The sequence below is a fragment of the Triticum dicoccoides genome, chromosome 2A (genome assembly GCF_002162155.2).
Source record: "Triticum dicoccoides isolate Atlit2015 ecotype Zavitan chromosome 2A, WEW_v2.0, whole genome shotgun sequence".
In the NCBI taxonomy this organism is placed as follows: domain Eukaryota; kingdom Viridiplantae; phylum Streptophyta; class Magnoliopsida; order Poales; family Poaceae; genus Triticum; species Triticum dicoccoides.
This window is the reverse complement of record NC_041382.1, coordinates 217,006,083-217,016,293: the sequence shown is the minus strand read 5'-3', so window position 1 is coordinate 217,016,293 and position 10,211 is coordinate 217,006,083.

Sequence of the window (10,211 nt, the reverse complement as noted above, 5' to 3'; positions counted from 1 at the left end):
TGTAGTTACTCTCTTCACACTCTCTCACCCTCTCCAGATCTAAACAAGACTTCATTGGCCTCTCTCTCTCTCTCCCCTCACTGCTGGTCAAAGAGCTGGCAGGATCCGTCCGCTGGGAAGGGAAGGAGGCTTAACGTTGTCGCCGTCGGCGAGGGAGGGAATCCACTATCGGCACAGTTGTTCACTTTCATCCAGTGGCAGCGTCGGAGGGCCTCCGAGCCCTTCTTCTTCGCCGTCGTACATAGTGTGGGCCGAACTGCCTCCGGTCGCCCACCGAACCACACCCCAAGAACCTTAAGGTATAATTTACTCCACATGCATTGCTCTAGCTGCATGTGGGCTTTTTTCGCTTCTGCACTCGAATCTAGGTTCTTGGATCAAATAGGAAAGTAGTGGGGCAAGTTGTATACCATGAATCTAGGACGTGGTTCAAAGAGGAAATGAATGGGGGAAAGTAGTGGGAAAAGTTGTATAGCATGAATCTAGGACGTGGTTCAAAAAGGAAAGGAAGGGGGAAAGTTGTATCGCATGAATCTAAGATGTGGTTCAAAGAGGAAAGGAATGGGGGAAAGTAGTGGGGAAAGTTGTATAGCATAAATCTAGGATGTTGTTCAAAGAGGAAAGGAAGGGGCGAAAGTACTAGTACAGACTGGCTATCCAGCACCTACGTTGGTCGAAAAGGGAAAACAATGGCAAACGCAGTACGCACATCTGTAACAAACTGATATTTTGTTTTGGGGGGACAAGGCTGTAGAGTTTGAGCAGGACTAGATTTGCTATGCTCACATAGGGAAAGGTGTCTAAAGATAACAAAACTGGGACCAACACAAATATGCTCCTTGGTTGTTTGTTCTTTGTTGCAACAGACTGTGCATCACCCCAGTACATCGGTAGATGCACATGGTGCTGGTGCGCCCACTGTCCCGTGCAACTCTTTAGCTATTGTTAATCTAAGGCCCTGTTTGGTTAAGAACTCCCTAGTCCCTACCTGCTTGGTTCCAGGGACTAAACATGGACTAGAGGTTATTAAATGACATGCTAAAAGACCATGTTACCCCTAGTAATGAACTAATAGAGACAAGTTGCAATGCGTGGCAGGGGCAACTGTTGGAAAAAGTCCCAAAAAGACTCTCCCTCGGGGTCTTCTTTCTTTAGTCCCAAATGCCCACTTTTAGTCCCTAAATGTCCCTCCTGTTTGGTTTAGATGGGACTGACACAGAGTTTTTTAGTCCCTCCACCAAAATGTCCCTGTAAACAAACACCCTCTAATAATGCCGCTGGAAAATTGATGCAATGCCACAGTTAAAAGCAAATTACATGTTTAACGAATCTTATTGTTAATATAATCTCTCTGTTAATATTAATCAATGCCATCGTTTGAGAAATGCTATTGTCTTGCTTTCTTTCCCATTTAGATAAGGTAGATGCTTCTTTTTGTTGGCTTCTGTGTCGTCCACCGTTATTAACCACTAGTTGTTTCCTTTGCACCTCTGTGTAAACAGGATTTTCTACTTCACCTCGTTGCCATTGTGACCTTTTGTTGCACTGCACAAAACACTTTTGTTTTAAGAGTGTTTTGTGCAGTTCAACCAAAATGTCACACTGACAATGTTGCTTGATTGCTTGATCTTAGTGGAACTGCACAAGAGGAGATCTTACTTCCTATCCGTGTTGGCAAATTTGGTTCAGATCTTCTTCTTGTGAGTTGTTTGAATTCCGCGTCATGAGAGGTTAGTACTAGCCTTCTTTCACATGATTCTGCAGTGTGCTTTCATATGTTGTGCTACTTGTACGGTAATGTTGCTTGATTTTAGTGAACTGCACAAATGGAGACAAGACTTCCAATCTGTATGTGCACCGTAATGTCCCATTGAGGTAAGATAAGGATATTTCACAACTGTTGGCCTATATTTTGCCACTTTCATCAGAAAATTAATGTCATTGTTTAGTGCTATACTTGTGCAACCTAATTGACATGCCAAATGTTACATTGAAGGCGAAGCTTGTCTATTATTGAACTAAGTGATGAAGGGGAAGAACAAGCAGAAGAAAAACAAAAATCAACTCCTCGTGCTGCAATGAAGCACTGGAACTGTGATGACACAAGTAATGATATAGTTTTGCATCTTAATTTATTGCTATGGCTGGAACGAGCAATTGTTTCGCCACTGATTTGATGCCACTCTTAATGTAATACATAATTATCTCTACTTGTGCAAACAAGGATCTTCTTTGAAGATACCATATATTTTAGTGGAACTGCACAAGAAGATGTTGGAAACATTAAACTAATCGAGGAGTATATAGTAAGCATGGCCACCACAGTAGATAGCAACAGATGGTTCCGGAGAAGTGCTTCATATGTATGCTCTACACAATAAGCCTCCTGACAAAGCTTGGTACTCGCCCACTGATTTCATCCATATGATTGAGCTTTGTCATCTCAATTGGTGTTGTGCTACTTTTTAGATACTGTCATGAAAAAGTGGTATTGTCCTTGAGAAGTGCTTCATCTGTGTTGTTTTAAATACTTCCTTTCCTTTTTTTCGAGCAAACAGGGATGCTAGCATTTAGTTGTCCTCTTGTCTTTGCACAACAGGATCATCCTCCTCTGAAGAAGAATATGGAGTACGTGAAGTGACTAGTTCCGATTATGCCAGGATGAAGAAGCCATGTCTATCTTCTCATCAAAAGGAGCAGTTGAAGGATGGTTACATTACTCCCCACAAGACCAAACTAACTTCAGCTCAGAAGGACTGACAAATCTCCATTGTCTTGCTGTGATGCGCAAGTACAATGTTGTTCTAGGATTCTTTCCGGTGAGTTCCATTTTTCTAAAAGTGTGCTCTACATGGACCATGTAGGTGCCTGTTTAAACTGTCAATTCATAGTACAGTTTGCTTTATACTAATCACTTTTTTTGTATTTGTGCAAACAAGGGTGCTCAGCTTGATTTCAATGGGAATTGCACAAAATGTTCATGAATACATCGAATCATTCATTTCCACCACAAAAAAGGAGGTGCCGATAAGTTCAAGGCATTGCAACATATAAGGGAGAAATCATACAAGCTATGTGCGAATTTGGTTGATTTTGGTGGAACTGCACAAAAAGAACAGTTGGTTCATTTAGCACGAGGTGCCATGTCAATGTCCGAACTGATGGCAAACCCTGCCCATTCCACAATCGTAGGCATTTGATATTTTCGAATGGGACAACCTTGTCAAATTTTGCTCATTGATTTTAGCAAGAAGACATGCGTTTGATATTTTCGAATGGGATGCCCTTTGCTATCAGCAGCATCGATCCATTTTTTCTTTATTCTTTAGTTGTGAAGTAAATATTGGCTAAAAAGCTGCTCAAACTCTTTGTACTCATTATGTTCCTTTTTACTTCACACATTGTGCAAGTGCATACTTTTTTCTATAAGATTGGTCAAAATAGAGATACTTTGACTGCAGACAAAACTTGTATGCAGACTAGAAAGGACCGGAGGGAGTACATGTGAAACTGCTGCAAACGAGGTGATCACCCTGGGAATAATGCCAGTACGTATTGTTTTGCATGTTCATCCAATGCCAGTGATACAAGAATTCAAACTAATCGAAATAAATTCATTCATACACGCTCAGATTTCATATAAACATGCCGGATTTCATTACATTTCATACATTCTTCAACTAAAAAGGCGTCCTTCTCCAACATAGCTCTCCGACTCCACATCGCCGCCAAGAAGCTAACCGGCCGTCAGTGGTCAACCCGCCTAGCTTGGCTTCAACCGGAGGGTAGCAGCGGTGGCCTTACTTGGACCCGAGCGGCGGCGACCTACCGTGTTCTACTCTTCCTCGTTTTCTGTGTGGCGCGGCCTCCTTGGCAGCGGGCGGGGCCTCGGCGGAGCCGGCGATGTCCTCTGTCTCGTTGCCGACGGGCGGCGCCTCGGCAGAGTGGGGGAAATCCTCCCCCTCGTGGCCGGCAGGGTGGGGCCTCAGCGAAGCCGGCGGTGTCCTCTGCCTCGTTGTTGGTGCCGTGGGGCCTCGGTGGAGCAGGGCCTCGTCGACGCCAACGGAGCGGGGACTCGTCAGAGCCGGCATTGTCCTCTGACTCGTCCTCGGTCTCGCCAAACAGTGCCTCGCCCGCTTCATTGCCCTCTTTGTAGGCGGCTGTAGCCTCCACCACCCGCATGCGCCACCACCAGCGCTCGAGGCGGCCCTCGTGGGTGGAGCGGTATGAGTCGAGCAGCGCCTGCTGCTCCACCCGCTCCGTGGCGATCTGCTCCTCTGCCTGCAGGTGCTCCTGGAGGAGATGGTGGTTGTAGGCGGCATCAGCCTGCGCCTCCCAGAACTGCTCCTCACGCTTCTGCCTCACCATGTCCATATATTGGGCACGAGCCTCGCCGATGGTCATGGTGCAATGCACCGGCGAGGATGGCACGGAGGAGGGGGTTGGCGCCGAATCGTCGACTACCATGTTCTCCATTGGGACGTCATCATCCTCCGGCTGCCTGCCGGCCAGCCAGTCGGCAGCAATGGCTTCCATCTCCTTGTGGTCCATCGTCCACCTGTCCCGAAGAGCGCTGGAGCGCGAGGAAGCCATGGTGGGCAGTAGTGGTGTGGACAGGAGAAAGGGCACGGATGCGGATGACTGCGGCTATGGCCGGCGCAGCAGTTTATATAGCAATGGTGGGCGGCAGAGGGACGGACATGTGGCGCCTGAGTAGCCACCTCGGCAATCGCGTATCATTAATGTAGGCGGCAGAAGGACGGACGAACGGCACTTGTGTTGTTTGAAGGCGGAGCAATCGCCTGCACCGGGAAGCGGGGCGGGCGGCGCTGACAGTTTCGGGCAGAAAGCGCGTGCGGGCGAGGGAGGCAGTCTGGGTGGGCCAGGGCAGTCAGACTCGTGCTTGGTAGCGGGCGGTCCAACAGCCAGACATGCTGGCTCGCCAGCTAGCTCGCCGAGCTGAGCGACGACAAACAGACGATGGACGTAGCTTCCGACCAGGAGCCGGTGCCACTGTCCAAGCCGGTTCATGCCGTGTTCACCATAGAGCAGGTGCGACCTCACTTCGACGCCCTAATGGCAGAAGAGCTACCAGCACAGGAGGACCTGTGCTGCAACCTCCGTCTCCTCAACGAGCACCGGTGAACAAGCAAACAACAATGCCATCGCGGACATGTGGCCCTATGATCCTGGCTTCTCGAATGAGCAGTGGGCGTTGTATCAGACCATCCGTAGGGCCCGCGAGGCCCTCTCCGTCGTCCTTCGAGTTGTTGTGCTCGTCGTGGCGCCACTGTCTCGCGTTATCAACATGGTCAACGGACATGAGGATGAGGAGATGACTTTACTTGGAGAGGATGACAGTGGGGACCCACTAGGGCCATAGCCGCACTTATGCAAGTGCCTCCTTATTAGTATATAAAACTATAATTTTTTTGCTTCCTCCTGGTATCCTGACATCACGATCCCACACCATTGTCAACCTATGTAGTCAATAAACAAGAGAATTGCACAAGAAGTGGCCGACAGCTAGGACCAAGCAGCTCGAGCAGTATTTTTTTTGAGGTGTGACCACTGCAGAGTTTTTCTTGAGTGATGTTTAGCCCAGATATTATTTTTTCTCCTCTGAACAACAACACAAACATCGCTGTAGGTATTAACTGGGCGGGCTATGGCCCGTCTAGCCTAGGTCAGATATCCAGCCCAGATATTAATTTTTTTCAAGCTGAAAATGGCTAGCCCAGCTATACTTTTTTTAGGAATACCCAGGCAAGGTCAAGTTGTTATTCTCCGCCCCGCTGGGCTGCAAATCTTTCCTAGGAGGGATGCATTTGGCTTAACAAGAAAATGGGATTTAAGAAATAATAAATGGGATGTAATTATAAAAACTAGGCAGTAACTATAAGGAATGCACCAAACACGTAATTACTTTATAAAATATTATTTTTGGATATTGAATTTTTAATTTCATTAATTGTTGCGAGTGTAATGTTTCGTTGGATTTTTATGTAATATAAATTTATATTGAAATTTTATTTAATCTCACTAGAAATTTCGGGATAAAAATATTTCGGATCCCATCAAAATGTGGGAAATTTTATTGAATTCTGTTTTGAACGGTTGGTTGAAATGGGCTGTATTTTTAACAAACTGTAAATGGGTTGTAGTAAATTCCATTAGAATTCAAAAATTGGCTGCACATTCTTACAAATCTCAAATGGACTATAAGTTCTCTGCCACACACTTGTGGCCTTACTAAGTTGACGCGTCCCCTAAAAAAAGAGTTGACGCGTATGCAAGGCTTTGTCAACTTATAGTCAACACACGGTTCTAGTAGCAGTGGCCGTTGGATGTCCATCCAACGAATGCCGTGCTTCTTCTTCAACCTCGGATATTCTAGCTTCACCCGCCCAAAAAATGATTCCTCCCCCTGACATCTGGGGCGCACCGTTTCAGAAGCTGACATGTGGGCCTACTAAGTTGACGCGTACCAAGGGCTTTGTCAACTTAGTCAATATGCACGATTCTAGCTGCAGTGACCGTACGATATCCATCCAACGGCCGTCGTGCTTCTTCAACCTCTGGTCTTCTTGCTCCAGCCGCCCAAAGCAGCGCCGGTCGTGTCGCCTGCTCCTGCCTCCCATGGCCGGCTGTGCTGCCGTGGAGGCCTCACCGCCCCCTACTACTCCCACCGTGGCCAGGTCATCCCTCCACTCACCCACACCCCCTATTATTCTATGGCGACAGCAGCATCACACCGCAGCCGAACCAGTGAACCCTCATACTCCTCTCCGTGTGGGCATCCACTACCACATCTTTGTAACGCCCTCGATGCGGCTATATCTCCCACGTGTCGAAGCACGACTTAGAGGCATAACCGCATTGAAAGCAATGCCACAAGTGAGGTAATCTTCGCAGACAACCCATGTAATACAATAAGGGAAAAGATACATAGTTGGCTTACACTCGCCACGTCACACAAATACATAAATAAGTCATTACATTCATCCAAATACACTCAAGGTCCGACTACGGAACCAAAATGAAGATAAACCCCAAATGCAACATAGTCCCCGATCGCCCCAACTGGGCACCACTACTGATCATCTGGGAAAGACACGTAGTAACGACGAGAGTCTTCATCGAACTCCCACTTGAGCTCGGTCATATCATCTAGAGCGGTATCATTGGTCCCTGCATCTGGTTTTGGAAGGAATCTGTGAGTCACGGGGACTCAGCAATCTCACACCCTCGGGATCAAGACTATTTAAGCTTATAGCTAAGGGTAAAAGTATGAGGTGGAGCTGCAGCAAGCGACTAGCATATATGGTGGCTAACATACGCAAATGAGAGCAAGAAGAGAAGGCAAAAGCACGGTCGAACAACTATGATCAAGAAGTGATCCTAGAACAACCTACGTCAAGCATTACTCCAACACCGTGTTCGCTTCCCAGACTCCGCCGAGAAGAGACCATCAAGGTTACACACACGGTTGATTCATTTTAATTAAGTTAAGTTTCATGTTATCTACAACCGGACATTAACAAATTCCCATCTGCCCATAACCGCGGGCACGGCTTTCAAAAGTTCAAATCCCAGCAGGGGGGTCCCAACTTAGCCCATCAAAAGCTCTCACGGTCAACGAAGGATATTCCTTCTCCCAAGACAATCCGATCAGACTCGGCATCCCGGTTACAAGACATCCTCGACAATGGTAAAACAAGTATAGCAACACCGCCCGAATGTGCCGACAAATCCCGATAGGAGCTGCACATATCTCGTTCTCAGGGCACACTCAGATAGGTCAAGCTATGAGTAAAACCAACCCTCGAGTTTCCCCGAGGTGGCCCCGCAGGCTGCCCATTTCGGACCAACACTCAGAGGAGCACTGGCCCAGGGGGGTTTAATAAAGATGACCCTTGGGCTCCGGAAACCCAAGGGAAAAAGAGGCTAGGTGGCAAATGGTAAAACCAATGTTGGACATTGCTGGAGGCGTTTCATTCAAGGGGTTCCCATTATAACCCAACCGTGTAAGGAACGCAAAATCCGGGAACATAACACCGATATGACGGAAACTAGGGCGGCAAGAGAGGCTGAACCTTCCACCCTTTACCAATTATATAGGTGCATTAAGATAAACAAGATAATATGGTGATATCCCAACAATAAACAAGTTCCAACAAGGAACGGTCTCCAATCTTCACCTGCAACTAGCAACGCTATAAGAGGGGCTGAGCAAAGCGATAACATAGCCAAACAACGGTTTGCTAGGACATGGTGGGTTAGAGATTTGACATGGCAATATGGGAGACATGATAAGCAAGTGGTAGGTATCGTTGCATAGGCATAGCAAAAGAGCGAGCATCTAGCAAGCAAAGATAGAAGTGATTTCGAGGGTATGGTCATCTTGCCTGCAAAGTTCTCAGAGTTGCCTTGATCCTCGTAAGCATACTCAACAGGCTCCTTGTTCATGTACTCGTCTCCCGTCTCTACCCAAGCAAGAACAACAAACAAAAGGAACACAATCAACCACGTGCAATGCTCAAGCAACATGATGTAAACATTGTATGATATGCGGGATGCGATATGTGATGCATATGCATGATTTGGAAAGGAATGATTGAACCTGGCCTCAACATGGAAATCCAAGAGTGACACTGGAAAGGGGAGGTGATTTCAGTCGAAATCGATATAAAGATCACCGGAATCGGATGCACGGTTTGGAAATGGCAAGCAAAACAAATATGGCACCGGTCTGCGATAAACAGCAAGTAGCCTCCTAAATGCATCAAGAACAACATGCTACATCACTCAAACATAGCAACAAAATACATGGCAGGGATCCACTCATGATGCTTGACAAAAGATGAACACTGAGCTACGGCTAATTCACTCATTAACAGGTTCAAACAAGCATGGCAAAAGTGCAAAAGATAACAGGTTTCAGACTTAGTGAAATTAACAGCATGTCAGGAATTTATCATCAGGAAGCAAAGTTTAGAGCACGATACTACATGCTACAGGAACTTATCATGGCAAAGCAAGGCATGGCATGAAGTTACTCTAAGGATATAACAAAAGTCCCTTAGTGACCATGAGCCAAAAGGGACCAGAAAATACAATTGCAAGCATGTGAACATAGCAAAAACATAAACAGATTCAGACTTAGTGAAAAACTGGAGCATGGCAAAAACAGATAACAAGTAGGCATGTTTATGAGCTCGATGCACTCACTACGAGGCATTGCATGACAAGCTAGTCATACACCCAGCAAATATACATGGAATAGAAGCTAGACATGGCAAGAACAACAACATAGCATGCACGGATCAACAACAACAAGCTCGGCAAAATTGCTAAACATGTTAACAACCTGCCAGGAACATTTTATAGCAAAAGTAGAGGTCGATTGACTCAAGCTATGGTGCTCCATAATTGCAAACAAATACATGGATGGATAGAGCCCAACATTATCTACAAAACATCCTTACTGGTCATGCTCAAAAGAGGCACGGATCACTAGGACACAACATGAACATATGGCATAAAAATAATGATAGGGCAAGGACTTAGTGAAATTCTAAGTCCCTGAAATCAGCATCATTGGGTAAGCTACTTTGCATGCTTGTGCTAGTCACCACTAAGATCACAAAAATACATGGCATACACCCCTGTAAAGATGGCATGTCATTCTTCAAAACACATGTAGAGCTCAGGATCACAGCATGCACACATTAATCATAGCAAAAATGACAAAAGTGCATTTGCTGAAACAGATCTGAAACTATCATCACATAGCCCTCTTCCAACAGCATTTTGGGCATCAAGATGAGCTCAAATGAAAATGATGCAATGAGATGAAATGATTTACTCTTCGAGGCGAACATTTTGATATGCTACACGCATGAATCGAAGCCATGATGAGGAAGTTATGACATGTCAAAGTATGCAAAAATATTAGGGTTAGGGACGAAAAAGTCAACCGAGGCAAAAACTTCAGATCCAGATCCGGCCAAGGCACTGTAGCTGCCGGAGACTCGAGCTCAACGGACTTCGCTGCGGGGCTCGCCGGAGAGGAGGGTAGCGGCCGGAGTCGTCGGGGAACGAGGGCGGCGGGCTCCGGGCGGTGGCGGGCGACGTCGGCAGCGAGGCGGCGGGCTCCGGGCGGTGGAGGAGAAGCTCGCCGGAGCGGGGCAGCGGCAGGCCGGCGACGA